Genomic DNA, 18,993 nt, shown 5'->3' with positions numbered 1-18,993 from the left:
AGCGCATCCTCCCGGGGGAGGCACGGCCCGCAGCGCTGCTCTGCCTGCGGCTCGTGTCAGTTACCTGATCCCCTTGCTCCGGGTCTGATTCCAGGAGGAATCGCTTGTGTAATAAAAACGCAGCTTTTTCAGTTAAAGCTGGGCTGCGTATTTGAGAGTTGTTTGGAGCGGTTTGGTTTTTTTTTTTCCCTCCACAAGGCTCTGCCACTGATTTCTGTGGGTGAAATTGTCACCAGTTTATTCATACTTTCTTTTCCCTACTTACCTATGAGCACCTCTTTGCAGGCAAACCCACCTAGAGTGCAACACTTAAGACAAATTTCATATTGTGTGAAATACCTGATAGCTGGGACTAGAAGAACACTCCAGCTTGTGGCCCCATTTTCTATCATAATATCAGCTATTAAGTGATAATAGGTAAGGGTTTAAGGTAATTGGCTATATCTTTTCTTGTAGTAGTATGTGCAGTATATCCTGTTTTGGGAAACACATGTTATAGAGAGCACATGGAGACAGGTTGCAAACTTAATTGTGGGTATTTTAAATCAAAATGTTTCATTTAAGAATGTTTCAGTACCAACAGAGCTGTAGCCAAAATTTCTTTTATGCATCATGCCAATTTAACATGTGCACTAAAATCTGTAAGAAGCTGGTTGGAGGATCACCCAGGAATTGTCTAAGTGAGGAACACTGTTCTCTACAGCCTCACATTCTTCTCCAGCCCTGCCCCCGACTCCAGCTTCTGGTGTGGACTGTCCAGTAACACTTGCAAAGAAACCTCATTAAGATGTCACGTTTTGTCAGCTTGTCAAGCCTTGCCTTTGTCAGGGCCTGAAGATTGAGAGTTTTGGAGTGGACCATGTTCCCAGCTGCTCACAAAAGCACGGTGCTCACCAGGCAGGGCAATAGCCTCAAGCAAGCCCACAGCTCTCTGTGGAAATTCAAATCGCTTTTATTTCACACTATTTGTGCAAATGACAAGATGTTCTCATAATTAATATGGGGGGAGAACCCGTAAACTACTAAACCTGTGAACTACTACAGAACCCCTGTAAATTACTGAATTTAACAGAATATTGAAGTTGATAGCTGGGAAAGAAGTGCTTGCTCACCTTGAGGGATGAGGAACTGCAGTGACCTGAATGTTTGTACCCTTTGTTTTGCTGGGTTAGGGGAGGGTCTGAGTGTGTTCAAGCCAAGCTCCCCAAGCATCAGCACAGTTACAGTTCAGCCTCACGGTTCTATGGGTGCTCTGTTTTGAAAAACATTGTGACAAAACATGTTTGAAAAAAGGAATTGGTTTGAAGTTATTGCCATTTCTTACATATCTAGAAAAAAATAATTGTGTCAGATCAGGAAGTTCTAGATATTGTACTCTCGTGCTGTTGGATACAGGATTGATTTTGGCAAATGCTTATGATTGTGTTTTAACTTATCGGGAAAAGAAAAAGAAGATTTATTGTGCAGTTACTGTTTATCAGAACATTGAGGGAGTAGGAAGTACTGGTTACGTGTTGCAGGTATTATAAGTAACAATTACATCAGTCTAAATTCTGATTCATTAATTTCATTTTCCTTATTGCAACTGTTACTAATTTTTATTGTAATTATGCAAATTTATCATAGAAATGAGAAATATATAACTGTATCATATATATATAGATATGTCATAACAAAAAAAAAAATTGTTGTGTGTGAACTGATTTAACAACATTTTCCTAAAAATTATTTTTGTGTTTTCTACATGAAATTTTGAAGGCATCTTCTGCATTGCTCTACCTTTTCTTCCGTGTGCTGTTTAATCTCTGAAGAGCCAGGGGAGACTATATCAGCACCCACTGCTGTGCAAACAAAAGGAGTAATAAAATATATTCTTAAATCAGCTACCAGGGTTCAAAAATTAAGGGCAAGGGTTTGGCCAAATGACCTAATGTAGGTTTTAGAAGAAGATAAGACATAGACTCTACAGGAAGAAAGATACTCTCATCAAAGGAATGAATACTTCTGGTACTGTAGGCCTGATTCTCATTTATTGATTCACATTGATTATCAAGTTGTTTGGGTCATATATTGCCTAATGACTTGAGAACTTTTTGTTTCATAAATACAGCACTCTCAAAACAAGAAACACAATTAAGGAAATAGCAACAAATAAATTTTTAAAATCCAGGGTCTGTTATGATTTGGGATAAGAAATAAAAGATATCTGGACACCATTGTCAGTGATATTCACATATGATACAAAATAGTTTTGTAAATCTATTTAATGATTATGTTTTCATTTAGTAAACAAAAAAAAAAAACAAACAGTAAAAACAGTAGTAGCCTTGGAGGCAGAGATTGGAAGCCAAGAGACTTAATTCATAATATTTTTCAGCTTTTCTTTTAAAGTTGTTTTAAGTCCATAGAATCCTTTTTCTTTTCCAGTTTCAAGATCATTAGGGTGAATGGGTGCTTTGCATAAACCTTGAGAGCCATGTTCAAAATGTGTAGAATTAATCCTTCTCTTTGTACCTTCAACCTTCCCAACTCCAGCACATCCCCTGTGCCCTTGTGCAGCCCTGGCAGAGCTGAGCCCGGCTCACACAATGGGAATTCCCCAGCCCTGGGACACTTCCTCATTCTTGGGGCCACCCAGGCAGCTGAAGAAAGACAATCAGCAGATCTGCCTCGTTGCTGGGTATAAATATTGTATATTTGAGAACTTCTAATTGACTGAAGGGAGAATAATCTCAGGGATGAGGTCAAGGCTGAAGGAGTCCTGGAATGTGGAGCAGCTGAAACAGATGATGTTAAGGCAAGTAAGCTCAGATTCCAGATTTTATATGCGAAAACCCTGCGCTGCCATTTCAATTAGGAACATAATCTTGGGTTTGTTTAGGACTCCTCTGCCCCTTGTATCCCTGCTTTATACATGCACTCCTGTGATTGTGGGGCAATCAGAGCCCCCAGCAGTAATTCCACAGCATTTAACCTTCATCATACAGGTGACTACACAAAGCAGTTGTGAGTTACAAAGAAGTTCCAGATGTGTTTAAATAAAGTTGGTTACTGAGAGAAACCACTTTAAAAGCTGAGTTCCTAGGATGTATTTACACGAGTAATAAAGCCTGTAGTTAAAAGGTAGGGTAAGGTTTCAGCAGCAGTGCAGGATTTTTTGGCACTGATGCCTGTTCTTACAGCTTCACAGCAGGCCAGGAGGAAAGCCTGATCAATACAGATATGGCACTAAATAAATACAACCAATCCAGTGCTTTATAAACTATTCATATTTTTTTCCCACCCTCTTGCTTCCTTCTTAGTCACCGTGTTCTTTAGTGTTTTTGAAAATAAAAGGTCATATTAAGCTGCAAACTGTGTTTAGTAGCACACTCTGCACCACTCTCACAAAGCAAGCAACTTCATAGTGGTAGCTGATGTTGGAAAAATGTGCTGAAATCAGTAGATTCTCAAGAAAACCTTATCTTCTGATTATTATTTGTTACTTTTTGCTGGAGTTCTATAAGCAGAAAGCTGAAGTTAATCTTGTCTCCCCTCGTGTTTCAGACAGTCCCTTTCAAAGCCCTTTGATGTCAGTGCAAAGAATCCCATTTTTAGTGGCCTTTGAACCAGATGTAGTAAAAGGGCAACTGAGCATTTGTAGGGGTTGCAACTGGGTAACTTGCTTAAAGGAGGAGAATTTGGATACTCCTTTTTGTTTTCCCCCTTTTTATTACTTTTAGTATTTATATCCCATTAAGAGTAATGTAGATACTTGGTAAACAATGAAGAGGACTAATGCCTCAGCTCTGACTGCTTCACTTTATTTAAATAAAAGCAAAGTAAAGAGGGAGCTCTGTGGCTGTTTTTCAGCCACACTAATTTAATGATTCCTGCTTGTTACAGCTATTGTGAAATTTAGGAAGGAGTTTGCATAAGATAACATATCCTGCTGTTGTAATGTACTGGAGACAGGGCTCAGATCTCTGGATAAGGAATGCTGCAGAAATCCTAAGTGTTATTATCACTACACACCACTCTCCCCAGGATCTGAACCTGACCTCCCTTCCTTGATCCAAACAATCTCTGTCCTTGTGAAAATAACAGGATTTAACAGGAAGAGAATTTTCTATAATTATTAAGTGAAACAGTTCTTTTCCTTCACATTTGTTCATGTTTGGGCATGTTACTGAACAAAGAGAATTCCATATCAAAATGGATCAATCTGAGCACTTCCAGTGTTTGTAAAGAATGGACAGGGAGCTGCCAGCAAACAAGAAGCTGGAGGTGAAAAACTGAGGAGGTTGTCTTGCCAAAAGAACTTCACACATTTAAAAATGAGCAAGGACTTGGGAGGGACAGCTTATTTCTGGAGATGCAATGGCAGGGAAGAAAACTCAAGCACCAAAACAAATCATTTTGGGCAGAAGCCAGTCTGGAGGGTGCTGTGGAGAGGGAGGAGTGGTGTGCATGTGTAAGGGTTTGGGTCTGGCCTGGTTTTCCTTCCTCAGCAGACTGATAGGAAACTTGTGGTCAATCATTTGTAGTGTGAGTGGCGGGGGGAGTCTGCACTCCTGGGAGGAGAGGGAGGTGTAAAGATAAGCTGGAGGAAGGGGGCTTGAGACTGGGGAGCTATGGCTGATCCTCAGGTTATTACACAAAAAGTGAAATCCATGTGCTTCTCTGGCAGCTCCTCCTTGGGAGCTCCTTTTCCTGGAGCCTGCCTGGATGCCTTGGAAGAGGCTTTTTTTGCATTTTCTGGAAAGCCAAAGGACCACAAGCCCTGAATGCACTGTCCTGCCTGGAGCAGAGCCTGCAGGGAGGGGAGCCCTGAGCTGCTGGAGGTGAGTGTTGGCCACTGCCACTGTTGTGCCCTGGGAGCTCCTGGAACAGCAGTGCGGGGGTACTGGGGCACTTTTTCAGCTCCCTTTGAGCAGAGATGCAGCAGCTTGGGTGGAATAAGAGCCCAAAGCTTGTTCTGCAAATCTTGTGGTTCATAGCCCTTCTGGCTGTGAAGAGCTTCATCTGCTAGTTCATTACAACATCTGCTGGTTTTTAATTAAGAACACGAATTTTGCAGAAAAGCTTGGCCTCTCTGGGTTCTGCTGATTCCTTTTTGCCTGGTTAAGCACTTTTGGGGCTTTTCTCTTGCTGTGGCTCTGTGATGTGACCTGCAGGTGACTGCAAGTATTAAAAATACCCTGTGTTGGAGCCCTGATAGACGGGAAAATCTATTTACAAATCCATAGGTGAGACAGTTGTTTTCTAGCAGCCAGTCTTGTTACATAATTAGGGCAGTCTGGAGCAAAGCTTAATGTAATATGTGGTGCAAAAAATGTGCACATTGATGGCAAAAAACTGATTTATTATAAAGCGAGGTTTATTGTAATATGTGGTGCAAAAAATGTGCACATTGATGGCAAAAACCTGATTTATTGTATATGATGTGCCCAGGTGGACCGGACTGTTATTGTACAGCAGTCAGAATATTGTGTGATAATAATTTATTCGCCTATATAAAAACCAAACAGGCTGCTCCTAACCACCTTTATTCTCTAGCAAATCTCCTCTTCAAATTTGTACTTCCACATTTGTAAGAGATTAATGTTTCTGGTGCTGCCTTGTATAATAAAAAAAAGTTCTGCAGCAGTTACCAGCTACTAATGAAGTTAATGACTCATTATTGCAACTTCTTGGTAAATCCAATTTTAAAAACAAATACAGGTTTGACCATTTCTTTTTTGGAACAATCCACAGCTGAGACTCATCAGTTTAGCAACAACCTTGACACCATGTTTGAATATATAACCTTTCCTCTCCCCAAGTAACTTATCTCTCACTAAGAAAAGACTTTCAGAGAGAAATAAACAAGTGTCTGCCTGTATGAACTAGTAAAGGGAAAATACAATGAAAAATGAACTTGTATTATTTAAACAGTGTGACATGACAAACTGCAAGTGCTGCTCACACCTAGCCCTCTGAGAGCAGCTTGCTTTGTTGATAAGCTTTGATTGAACCTGAACCTTTAGTTGCTGAACCTATTTTTGTGAATAAATTACATTTTGCAGTGGCATGATATTATAATTCTCCAGATTTGTTGGGATGAAATCGCACAAATGAACACAGAGACAAGGCCAAGTTGGCGTCAGTGCTGTGAGTGCTGCCAGCCCTCTGGGGTTAGCTACTCCAGTTTGGTGCAGAGGCTGAGCAGTCGCATCCCTGCAGTCCTGGAGAGGCTGCCTGGGGGCTCAGGGCTGAGTGGGGCTGGGTAACACCTGCAGACCTGGTGTGCAGCTGGTGGGGGCTGGGCTGGGCTGGGTTTCACCAAGGGAGGCAAAGGAAGCTCATGCACTGAGGTGCCTGTGCAGTGTCCCAGCCCTTCCTGCAGTGCTCAGGGTGCACAGCTGGCTTTGAGCACTCCCAACTTCCACTGAGGTGTGATTGCAGAGCAGCAAAGGGGAAATTGCAGGCAGATCCAGGTACCCAGCTGTTGTCAGCTCGAGGTGCTCTTGGTAAATACCAGATGGCACAGATACCCAAAGCAGCCCCACGTATGAAATTCATCTCTGTGGCAATGTCTTGTTTAGTCTGGTTTGTTGGAAGAACAAGAGTTGACAGCATCTTCCTTGATGGTTCAAAAGGAACAGTCCTTTCCAGAAGAGGCAGAGGGCTGCAAAGTAAACACAGGGAGTTACGAGATGAACATAAACCTAACGTAACATGGGAATTCTGAATCTATTTATCTGTTCTCATTGACATGGTTGTGCTTATTGTGGAGGGTCTTGACCTCACATTCAGTTTAAGAACACAAGCCTGGGAATAACAGCAGTGCAGAGCTTCAGGCATGGCAGGATTTCTTACATTTGGTACATCTAAGTACATGATTTACCTTCTGTGTGGCTGAAACAGCAGGGTAGGAAGAGAGGTAGAGGGACAGTAACTGTCCATACAACCTGCATGGAAGTTCTGAATGCAGCTGATGGAGCTTTCTCACATTTCCACAACTGCATTTCAACCTCCTTTATCAGGGCTGGCAAAGCAAGTTTCAGTAAATCAGATTATAAGGAAAGAGTGGGTGCCAAAAGAGTGCACTCCCTGAGCTCCTAGGGGGGAACACCAGGGTATCAGCCAAAATAGGACAGGGCAGGTAGCAGTGTTTCGTGGGGAAATGGGAAAGATAATGAGGAAAAACAATAGACAAAGCATGGGGAAAAGAGAAAGTCAATTAACTCACATTTCACAGAAGTATCTTTTTTATTATAAAGAAAGCAGAAGCAAACAGGAAGAGGAATAAACAAAAAGTAAAAAGATACAACAGGATATTAGTAGGGGATGTAGAGAAAAGAAATAAAGAAACATGGTAAAGGAAGAAAATGAGATGTTAATCTCTGGCCAAGGGTAAAGTTTATCCCTCCAGCAGCATAGCTGGGGGTTTGCTTCTCTTTTTTGCCTCTGAGTGCTTCTTTAAAGCAAAGAGCTAAGCAGGCACCAGGTTGTTTAGAGTGGTTGCCTGTCATTTGAGCTTCCCAAGTACGCTGCTGTTTCCCTGTCTAAAATTCTTCAGCTGCAAACATTGTCAGGCCTCTAACAACATGGTTGTGTTGTTAGAGGCTTGGAGAAAATAGACAGTCTGGGATCACTTCTTATTACAGTATTACTTTTCATGTATTTTAGAAAATACATTGTGGCAAGCATCGAAAAGAATATTGATGCAAATTAGGAAAAAAAAAAGGCAAGTTCAAAAAGCTGTTTCATTCTTTGAAGGACTTGATGAGGGAGGGGGTAAAGGAGAACTGGAATCTGTACAACTCCAAGAGGCTGGCTGCATTCCTTTGTCAGTATTTTTATTGACTCTCACTTCCAAAGAAACAATGATGCTTCAAGCTGTTCTCTGCAGCCTGGATATACCTTGCTGACCTAAGGAGGCACAATGCACCACAGCTGTTAGCAAGGGTCCTGTGTGGTGTTTGAACTGGAACAAAAGAGCTGGGATCATACTTCTCTCACTCTGAAGTGCAATTGTTTCCATGCCTTTCCAGTTTTGAGTAACAGCATTTCACACATTAGAAAGGCCATAATGTAATTTATTATCCCTAGCTCTGGGGTAATTTATTATTGTTTTGACATTTTTCATTTTACTGTTTTATCTTTTCTCAGTCAAGGAATAGAGGAGTAGGAGTCAGAGTTTCTGCTTTTGATATTTGTAAATTTGCCAGTAAAGTTTAACTTAATGTGTGTATGAGTTAAAGTCAGACTGGTAGTGACTCTATAATGACAGAGAGCTGAAGAGAACACAGGACTTGTATTCACTTTGGGATCAGTCAGAATCTGCAGGCAAGGATCTTACATGTCCATCATTGCCATAATAGTGACAGGCAGAAAATCACTGACTGCAGGGCAGCTGCAAAAAGCAATGAGGATTATTATAGGTTCCACTTAAATAAGCATAAATATGAATTAAATAATGATTATCAGCTTTTCCACTAAATCTCATAGATGTCTGACCAGCTAGAGTGTTATTCAGGTACCTTTATTTGCTTTTAGTTACTCTGAGAAAAGATGCATGAGTTATTAATGAATTGTAACCACTGCTTTCAAATAGTTTCTATCTTGAGTTCTGAAAATGCACTGAGGCCTTAAAATTTGCAGAATACAACAAAGAAAGGTAAAAACAGTGGAAATGAGAACAAGGAGATGTGAGCAAGCAAAGATTGTTACACAGCTGGAAACTGGCCACCCAAGAAGATCTGGCAGAGAAATTAAAGTATTAATAGCATTATTAATCTACTGAGTTTTACTGCCAGTAAAATAAGTAGAGAAAGCAAGATCAAGGAGAAGTTATGAGACAGCAACACAAATAAAGTAACAAATTTACAGTTCTCAGGGGTATTGAGATTGTGGTTCCTGTTACCAAACTGTGAGAGTACACAAGGACAGCAGCTGTGCCGAATGTCCAGATACTGCAGTTCGCAGTGGGATAAAGGGCATGACACTGTTTAAACTCTGTGCTCTTCTCATATGTGGTAAATCCTCCATGATTATTTACTACAGAGGCCAATTTTCATGGGGTTAAGGGGAGGGGTTGAATGCTGAGTTAATTAATGCATTTCTACTCTCACTCTGCAGAGTTCTGGCACTGTGGCACTGGGCCACTGGCACTTGTGTCTGTTTTGCCAAAACCCAAAAGTTGTTTGCCTGATGTTCTGGAGAGATTTTCTTTCAGACAAACAGCTCCTGTGATTTCTGAGACTGGCACTCATGAGCAGGCTGGGTCACAGTTCACACTGTTTGGAAGAGCTGCATCTTTCCAGTCCATCACCACTCAAGGCAATGCCACACCAGGCGCTGGGGCCTCCATTGTGCTTCCAGCCTGTGTTTCACAGCAGTGCCTTGGCAGGAACATGTTAAGCTGTAATTAAAGGAGCATGTTTTATTTCTGTGAAGAAAATTCTGCTCTGAGCCTGAGGTTTTCTATTAAAATTCAGGCTTATTTACCAGTTTTCAGTGAAAAACTTTATTCGCTTTTTTATTTAGTTATTCTTGCGTTCCTGACAGTCACCGTGACTCCACGCAATGATTCTATGTCAAATTTTTCAGTATAGGCTTTTTGCAGCTAAAGAACATACTCTGTGAGCATTTGGCCTCCCTGAAAATGACATGGAGTTATTCTATTTTTATTTTATTTTAAAGTTTGATTTGTAGCATCAACTTAAAGGGCCAAAAGAGAAAGATGTGTTTGTTTGATCCATCACATATGCATAAGAAGTGGTTGCTACTTTCCTCTGTTCTGACTGTTCCTGGTCAAGACAGGTTTAAATAGTTGGAAAACTGAAAGTCAGATAGTTTAGAAAAGATTGTCTAAACCAGGGAATTCCCCAGGCTATTCCACATTAGCTGGTTTAGGAAAGGAGAGAAGAAAAAACCCAACACATTGGAGATTCCAGAGCCTCTTAGAGATTAGGGCTGCTATGGATGGATTGAGAACAGATGCACATTTCAGGCCAAAGGCCCAAGTAAATACAATATCTGGGACAATAACTTCAACACATAAGACTAATAAAATATCATATCTGCAGGGGGAAAAAAAACCATGTATTTTTTAAATAAACAGATGAGCCCTATCAAGAAAGCATGTATAGATAGAATTTCCCAGAAGTGTGAAAGGCAGACTATGAAAAAACTATTGGGAAGAAGAGAATAAAAACAGATCAGCAGGAAAACCGAAACTCCATACATTAACTGTCAGAGAACCATCACTCCCTTTGTGATTCCTCAGAAGCACAGGAAGACACAGAGCTTCCCTCTGCTGCTTCAACTTCTTTCCTCTTAGGAAAGCAGTTTGTTAGTTTAGTTTGAAAATTCACATCTGTTTTATACAAACTCCATGAGTATTTTAAACCTCAGCTATAAATGCTGTTAAGACACCATTTGCTGCTCACAGGATGGTTTATGATTGGGATCACGTACTCCCTTCTCGAATCAGGAAATTAAGCCAGGAATCCCTATCTTGATAATTATCTCTGAAATCAGTGATAAACTGAGTCTCATCTTCTGTGAGCTGGGCTCTGCCAAGGGTTCCAGGCTGCTGGTCCCTCCCAGACACTCCATGAGCTCAGGAATGTGCTGGGAATCCAAAGGTACCAGCCTCGAGAGGCAGGGAGAGCTTTGGCACTACAGGTTTATTTTTTTAGCTTGTCTGTTTGTAAGTAATTTGTTTGTTTTCAAAATCTTCCTACTTCCCCTTCGCCAAACTAACTTAAACCCAAGCAAGCATCCTGTTTAAAAGTAAATAAATAAACAAAAAATCTAGCTATGTAATCAAATCTCAAGTATGTTACTTATGTAAGTGATCTGAACTAAGTCAGCATGAAAAATCCAGAGTTTGGGCATTTTATACCAGTATGTTCTAGGTTTTGATTTTTAGAAGACTTTTTTCTTGGTTTATTGTAGACTCCTTTGAAAGACAGCTGCTGTACAGGGACAGAGGATGTTGAGGTCTTTTCTAATCTCCTTCCAACACTGCAGAGCCCTGGTTCTGGGACTGTATTCAGACTTTCTTCTCTTTCTTTCTCCTGGGGTTACTCAGGATCTCTTGGGTCTATAAAGTAAGTCCAGGGTACTTTATTTACCCTTCAGAAACTGAAGATTTGGCAATACAGGAAACTGAACCAAACCTTTTAGGTTGGTTTAATCCTGATAGATATTTTCCATGATGATTTAGGAGGCCACCATATCTTTGATTCATAGGTGCCACTGAACAGATGCTGATAATTCCCCACCTTGAAGAACCATATCTTAAATCAGCCAAAAAGTTGAAAGAAGCTGCATCTTGCATAAGCTTTATTGCTCTGGCTCATTGGTATTTTGAAAAATGACTGTTTTGTCCAAGCTGGGTGATTAAACTTCAGTGGTCTTACAGAATGAAACCTCTGTCTTTGAGGCATTGGAAATGCATGGTTGGTTTTATTTTCCTCTGATTTTTTTTATGCTGGCTGTATTTACATTTTATGCCCAGATGGTTTTCTTTAACTTCTTAGTATAACTTACATGTAACATCTTGCAAAAGCTTTGTTTTCTTGATTTATGCCTCTGTGTTTGAATAGTTTGAAAACTTTGTTAGGGCACCTAATGGGGAAACTGCTTCTTTAGCACTGTGGATGGCTGTTCTCTGTCAACAGAGAGCTGGAAACTTGTGGTTTGTGTGTGTTGTTGGACAGGATTACAGTCATGTCATGCTGGGGGTTTAGATTTTATCCTTGAAGAAGCCTAAAACCTTTACTTTCAATTGAAAAGGTTCTTTCTTAGCACATTAATAGCTCTGAAATCAAAAATCAAGTAAGCAATTTATATTTTTCATAAGGAAACAGATTCTTCCCCTGTAGTTAAATGCCACAGGAGATGCCAAGATCTGTACGAAAAAGATAAAGATCAAACCTATGAGCTGATAGGTGTAACATTAACTATTCATGAAAGGAAAATCCAGCTTTAGGTAGAACTAAATAGCTCATTGAGTAGATAAAAAGCCTGTAAATACCACTGGCTATAACCACCTTGTATACAGGATTATCTGAAACAAAGGTTTGTAAAGAATTATTAATAGAAAATTCTAAAATTACTCTGCAATCTGATGTGCAAGTCAGATGTTCTGCATTGCAAGAGATAATTCTGTTCTATGAGTAAAAGCACCTGTTTTGTGATGGCAGCCCAAAAACCAAGGATGTACAATCCAGAAATCCATGGTGTTAAATTGAACTGGCAGCTGAGGGTGTTCTCCAAACAGAGGAATGGAGGTTTTCTCTCTTCTGCATCTGGGAAGGGCCTGAGGGCTTTTGAGATTGCTTGAAAGATTAAGTAAAATTGTGAATGAAATTATGCAGCTGGCACAAGGAATTGATTTCTTATCAATTATGACTATGCCAGTTATAAAGTGGATAAGCTGCAGTGATTAACAAGTATTTCTGTTCCATTGTTGAACAAAATGAACTAGAAATGTTCACCAGCTGTGGAGTGCTCTCAAAAGCTGCTGTTGCCAGAGTTCCATTTCTTTTAGGGCAAAGAAGAGTAGAAAAGCATCTTGTTTTTGAATAATGTGAATGTAGTAGAAATTAGGCCAGGTATATCAAATTTACTGTAAATTTGCCACCTGAAATGCTGAAGTCTGAGCTGCATTAGTAAAATGAAAATATTGGCAGTTTCACCTTTCCAACCCACTGCGAGCTTTTCATAGAGGAAGGACTTCTGTGCAGTCCCAAGGAGATGAGAACTGTTCCCTCCTTTCAGTCTGAAAATCTTTCCATACACATTTGCTTGCAGCTCACAGCCCCTTCGGCCAGAGCCTAGAGGAAAATAGAATTCATTAAATTGGTTAAATTCATTGAGTTAGTAAAATGTCTTTAGAAAAGTTGGTAACAGGAGTTTTCACTAAATCAGGATTTGGAAGTTTTGTAAACCTGCTCTCTGCATTCATCTCCAGCACCAGCACATGCCAGCACTAGGAACAACCTGAGGCATGATGGGATCTGCAGCTTTGAGTGGAAGAACAAGTCTTATTTCATTGACCACAACCTTTGTGCTTGCCAGAGTCACACAGCCCTGCAGACCAGCAGGGTTAAAGTATGAATTTTTATGAATCAATCTTATGATCAATTAATTTAGTTGGAGAATTCAAATCCTTTTAGTCTGTTAAAAAACTATTAGGATTTCATTGCTTTTAGGACTTCTTTACATTCCTGGGTTTTTTGAAGAATAGCACATGATTTCTCACAACAGCAGAAAAAACGGCTAAGGATCCCTTGAAGCCATTTACTGTGCTCTGTATTACTTTTTTTTATTTTGAAGTTGATTGTGTTTGATGCAGGCTTGTGGTCTGTTTTAAGTTGTGCTGTACTATGAAACCTTTGTCTCCCAAATGATGTTAATTCTCCCTGCATCCCATAAATGTGATTTCTCACTTGGGGGGAAGGGAGAGTACCTGTGAACACATTCCAGTTCTGTAAGGCTCCCCTCAGGAACTCTGCTGGAATGCCAGCCCTGAGCCTTCCTAGAAGAATGTGGGATGAATTTAACTTTTCAGGGGGAAAAGATATTTAAAGCAATACAAGCTATGTAAAGAATTAGGGGATTGTCAACTAAATAGTTTTGGGATTGTCAACTAAATAGTTTTGTGTTGACTCCAGCTCTCTTATTGTCACACAGTGATCAAGGGGGGATATTCATGTGAATATAACGTGAAAAAATGGCTCTGTCCCTTTGTATATCTATGGGGCTTTTTTAGACTTGGCCTTACTGCAACATAGTTACTGTTGCTGCAGTCCAATCTGGAATCTTTCCATCAGAAATGCTATTTTGATCACTGACTTCTAAATGATCCATATCTCATTGTTCTGAAATTTGTCACATCCAGAGCTTGTGAGGCGAAGTAAATCCCATTTAATTTTAGATCGATTCTTTGCTATGCTAAACTCCAGATTTGGTTTTGTTTTGCCTTAAGATTTCTATCAATTTCTGAAGCCAGAAACATCAGGGAGGTGCAGGGGTGGGTGGCACAGTCACCTGAACGGCTCAAGTGACCTGGTGTGGGGTGTGTGCCTTGCTGCAGGCTGGGACAGGCTGTGTTCCCCACAGACAATGGCAGCAGTGCAGGGCAGGTGCCCTGGAGCCTCCCTGTAGGAATCCATGGCAGGCGGAGTTTGCACCCCTGAACTGTCAATTCCAGCTGCACTGGACACCCCGAGGGGACAGCAAACTGCTCCTGCCAAAGGGATTGAGGAAGGTGCACGAGGAGTGACACTTGTGGCACCAGTTCATGTTAAAGGTCCAGCATGTCCAGAACAGAACTGGTGGTCCTTAACTACTCATTTAACCCTAAGCAAGACCTGGAAGATGCTTGGCCACGTATTGGTACCCAGCAATAGGACTGTGCTGGTTTCAGCATCCCAGGGATATCCAGAGCTTTCAGCATCCTCAAAGGCCACTGTGATGACATGACAGGGGAGGGAAGGTGTCCCCTCCCTCGGGAAGGTGCGGCAGGGGTCCCCTCCCCGGCTGGGGACAGGTTGGGGCTGTAATTGTTGGTGGTTCCCGCAGGTGGCTCCGGCAGCAGCTCCTCTGTCACACCGCGGTGTGTGCCACCTTCCAAAGGGCAGCCACAGAAACCTCAGCCCGCTTCCCACGGGAGAGCCAGCACCCAGGGAACCCCAGGGAACACACACTGCAGGGAGGGTGTTGCAGCTTCAAGAAGCCCACCAACTCTGAGAGCAAATTAATGCACTCTGTGACCAGCAACTGGTAAATTTATCTAACAGGAGCGGCTGAGGGAGCTGGGGGGGCTCAGCCTGGAGAAAAGGAGATTCAAGGGGGACCTTTGGCTCTCCACAACTCCCTGACAAGGAGGGTGCAGTGAGCTGGGGGTTGGTCTCTTCTCCCAGGTAACAAATGCCAGGGCAGGAGCAAATGACCTCAAGTTGCATCAGGGAAAGTTTAGATGGGAGCTCAGGAAAAATTTCTGCACTGAAAGAGTTGTCAAGCTTGCCAAGTTGTTGAATAGACTACCCAGGAGAGTAGTGGAGTCACCATCCCTAGAAATGTGCAAAAAATGTGTGGGTATGGCACTTGAGGAGATGGTTTAGTGGTGAACAAGGTGGTGGTGCTGGGTTGATCGTTGATGACCTTAGACAGCTTTTCCAACCTTAAGGGTTCTGGGATTCTCTGATTCTATATAACTATTGTCAGATCTATCCTAGAAATTCTCTCTTGGTCCTATTGTCCAGGAGGCAAGGATAAGATTTCTCTTTTTCTGGCCCCATTTTTTGCAGTGTCATTGTAATTAAACCAAGAATGGTGAGGGTGTTTTGCTTAGAGGAGCTCTTCTTACACAATGTGTTCTTGATGAACACAAAAGGAAACATCTGGTAGACAGAGCACATAGGCAATGCAACCTCATTTTATAACTGATCCTGCATGGATGAATTTTCATAATGCATTAGTCACTACTGTGTGAATTAAGGTGAGTAGAAACAATGGATGTGGGCACAGAAAAGATGAGCACAGATGTTGTGATGATTCCATGGATGACAGGGGTATCCAGGGGAAGAACTGCCTGATGGCTTTCTCTGAAGACCTCCTGTGTGTAATTGTTCTGTACAGTGAGTAGCTCTGTTCTAACTTCTGTTAAATTTCCCAGAGGACCTCCTCTGGTTATTTAGAAGATGTTACTGCAGTGGAACATTCTCTGGCTGTATTTTCCTTCTTTGTACTTAAATCTTACAGGACCTATTGTTTCCCCAAAATGTTTTACCAATTCCTTTCCTTCCTAAAGGGAATTCTTCCTCTGATCATTTCTAAGCAAATCCTTTATATCATATGTTACAATCAAGCTTTCCTCCTGGTTCTATTGGTAGACTGCCACTGAATTTAACTGGACCACATTGGTGTAATTGAGAGCAGAAGATTGGTTCCTTTAATGTTTCTGCACAAGCAATCTGTTTCTCCGATCAGGATTTTTTTCACTGCTTGGAATTTCTTCAGATTTGTCAACATCTTCAGGGTAAGGAGGTTCTTCCAGTTCTAATACCACCTGAATTCTTTTTGAAGCACAGAACATGTTTCCACAGGCATGCTATTAATTATGGATATTTCCCTAATTCCACTTCTGTGAATATTGTCCAACAGTTCACATCTGCCTATCCACATCTGGTACAAATAAAAAAACGTTTGGTGTTTTCCATATCAAACATGTAATAATGACCATTTTGCTTTTGTTCTTATTTTTAAATCAAAGTTTGTAAATCCTTTTTCACATAATCTCTTAAGTCTTATAATATTGGGCAGGATAAGGCAGGTTTTTTATGCCTTACTTTGCTGTATTCACTTTCTTGCTTCTGGACAAAAAGTGATTTGAGGTCTGAGACTTTTGTATAATTTTCCTTTTCAACATTTTCTCCATTTGGAGCTAAAATAACCCATAAATAACTAGAACTAAAAAAGTTGTACAAAACTTTTTCATAACTGGGATGAGTTGGAACACCAAGCACTCAGGGGCTGCAGGGACTGTGGTAGCTTTTTGTGTCTTTCCATTTGAGGAGCTCAATGCAAATGATTCCCTGTGAGCAAAGGGAGCATTAAGAGGCATTGTGGAGCTAATGGTCGAATTACTTTTTTTTAAGGAGTGTAATTTTACCTGTTCCTCCTCCCAGCCAAGACACAAACGTGTATGTGCACAGAACCCTCTGAACTGCTGCTTGTGCCAATCTCCTAATTGCATTTGTACTTACAAGTTTGGAGATTTGAGGTAACTGTTACAGTCCTGGCTCAGCTTCCCAGGGAAGTATTGCTCTTCTCAGACTGTGGTTTCCTAACACAGGTGGGAACAACCCTGGCTCCCTTTTCCCCATGTAGGTGCTCACCTCAGTAGCTGCCAAAGCATGTTACGGAAATCAATTTTGATTTTTTTTTTCTTTGTATTAACCATTTTGATGGAGGAGGAAATCTCTGTAATGGCTTCTTTTTACAGAGGAGAAAGGACAGCAGCTCAGCTGAGTGAGCCTGTCACACTCTCAGCTGTGTGTTTGAGACAGAATGTTTCATTTGGGCATGTGCAATGACATAAGGGGGTTTTCAAGAAAAATCTGACTCTCAAGAATGATAAATCATAGATTTTTAGATACGAACACTGATTATGGCTCTATTAGTGTAAAAAGAGTGGGGAGGGCTGTTGATGTGACCTAAATTTTGCCCAGTGAATACCCCTGTAATGTGTAGGAGGCTTTGCTTTGCGGAGGTTAAGTGTAAAGCAGAAAGTGTAATTGAAGGCTGACTCCATCAAGGCTTAGCTGTCAGTGCTGCTCCAGAACGTCTGACCTGAGCAGCAGAACCTGAGTGGCCGTCACAGTCAGCTGGAAAACAAGACCACAGGAGGTTATGAAACAGCTCCCATGGCTCTCATCCAATCCCTCCTTTTGTTAATGGCATAAGAATCTTTGAAAAGAATCAGTCTAATATATCCCAACTAGCTCACTCTGAAACACTTCCAGTCCTGGCTGGATTCAGAACATGCTCCTGGTGCTGTACTCAGCACTGCTTGTTCTGTCAATCAGTGAATCAAAAACATGAGGCAGATGCACGTGCACAAACCTTGTGGTGCTTAAAAAATGGATTAGAGATTAATGAATTGACTCTGTTAGAATCACCTTGTTTAGCACTGGGTTTTGAACCCTGACAGTCATTAGGGACTGGTAATGAGACTTTTATAGAGAGGATTTTAAAGTTAAAATAGTCTGTACATCCATGGCACAAGAATTCTCTTTGACTACTTTGCAAAGCACCCACAAATTTGTTCAAGTGAGTTCACCCCTTGTTTAACTGGCTCTTGCCCCTCTAAGCCTCAGACATTACACAAATTCAGAACATATTCAGGCAGTTGTCATGAGTAGTCAATAGGTACCTTGATTGTGAGAAAGAAAACCACTTTTTTATGTTTAAGTACTTAAGAGGATGGCTTATAACCAAACTGTGGTAACATTACAGCTCCCTGGAAGACACAGCCTCTAAGTACTTCTACGTGACATTTATCCAGTTCCACCAGGACACTTTAAATCAGCTGTAAAAAATCTCAAAGTATCTTAAAGTCCAAAAAAAACCACTATTGACCCTTTCATCCATGTGACTCATGGAATGCTGATAGTAAATGAAAAACAGAGGCCAGAAGTCTTAATCTGTGGCCATAATACCAAACAAAACCTTAAGGTAAAATTAATGTTTTAACAAAGCAACAACAGGAAAACTAATTCAATATCAGCACTGATGAATGGGAACAAATTTGGTGATGCAAATAAAACCTAGGCAGGATCCAAAACCAGGTTTAGGTGTGTACTGCTCCCTGTGTGTGTCAGAGGGCATATACTGAAGCACTAAACCTATTAGGAATTGTGTTTTGGGGAAGATGTTGACAAACAAGATTTTATGGGTAAAAATAGGACTAGAAAGAAAGTCTCTTCCAGCCCTAAATAACATGATGCTGTATTGGGTTTGTGTGGCAAGGTTTTGGCAGTGGGGGGCTGCAGGGGTGGCTTCTGTGAAAAGCTGCTGGAAGTTTCCCCTACAGAGCCAGTTCAAGCAGCTCCAAGCCAGAACTTTTATTCAAGGTTTATCTTTGTATTTGCTGGGGATTTCAGACTTGCTCTGGTTGGTTCTCACCCACCTTTGTGTAACAGTTGGGGTTTGCCAGGCAGATCAGTGAAGTATCAAGATTTAATAGATCTACTAAAAAAATCTAAACAATAAGAAAAAATATGTTCCCAGTTAAAGAGGCAAAATCTGAAATATCCTCTAATTTGCATCTGCCTGGGTAGATGTAGGTGTTGAATATAGACCTAATTAGTAATCAGCATTACTTATTAATTTGCTTCCTTCACTGGAAGGAGGATAAAGTTGATGAGGTGCATTCATGTGCAAAGGAATTTCAGCCTTGCTTATAGCAAAGAGATGATCCATCAGAACTGCTGCTGGCTTTGGAGG

The 18,993-nt window shown here is 41.1% G+C and overlaps 1 long non-coding RNA gene across 1 annotated transcript in view; it reads left to right on the top strand.

The window, feature by feature from the left end:
• Positions 1-15,931, top strand: part of LOC135456061 (uncharacterized) — a 69,464-nt gene extending 53,533 nt beyond the window's left edge. Inside the window, exons 3-4 of the long non-coding RNA XR_010442460.1 lie at positions 4,670-4,823; positions 15,879-15,931. This is a non-coding gene — a long non-coding RNA (uncharacterized LOC135456061). The remainder of the gene's footprint in view (positions 1-4,669; positions 4,824-15,878) is intronic.
• The last annotated feature ends 3,062 nt before the right edge of the window (positions 15,932-18,993 follow it).

This window comes from Zonotrichia leucophrys, chromosome 20, assembly GCF_028769735.1.
Source record: "Zonotrichia leucophrys gambelii isolate GWCS_2022_RI chromosome 20, RI_Zleu_2.0, whole genome shotgun sequence".
NCBI lineage: Eukaryota > Metazoa > Chordata > Aves > Passeriformes > Passerellidae > Zonotrichia > Zonotrichia leucophrys.
Note: the sequence above shows the minus strand (reverse complement) of the source record. Positions and strands in the feature narration are given on the sequence as shown.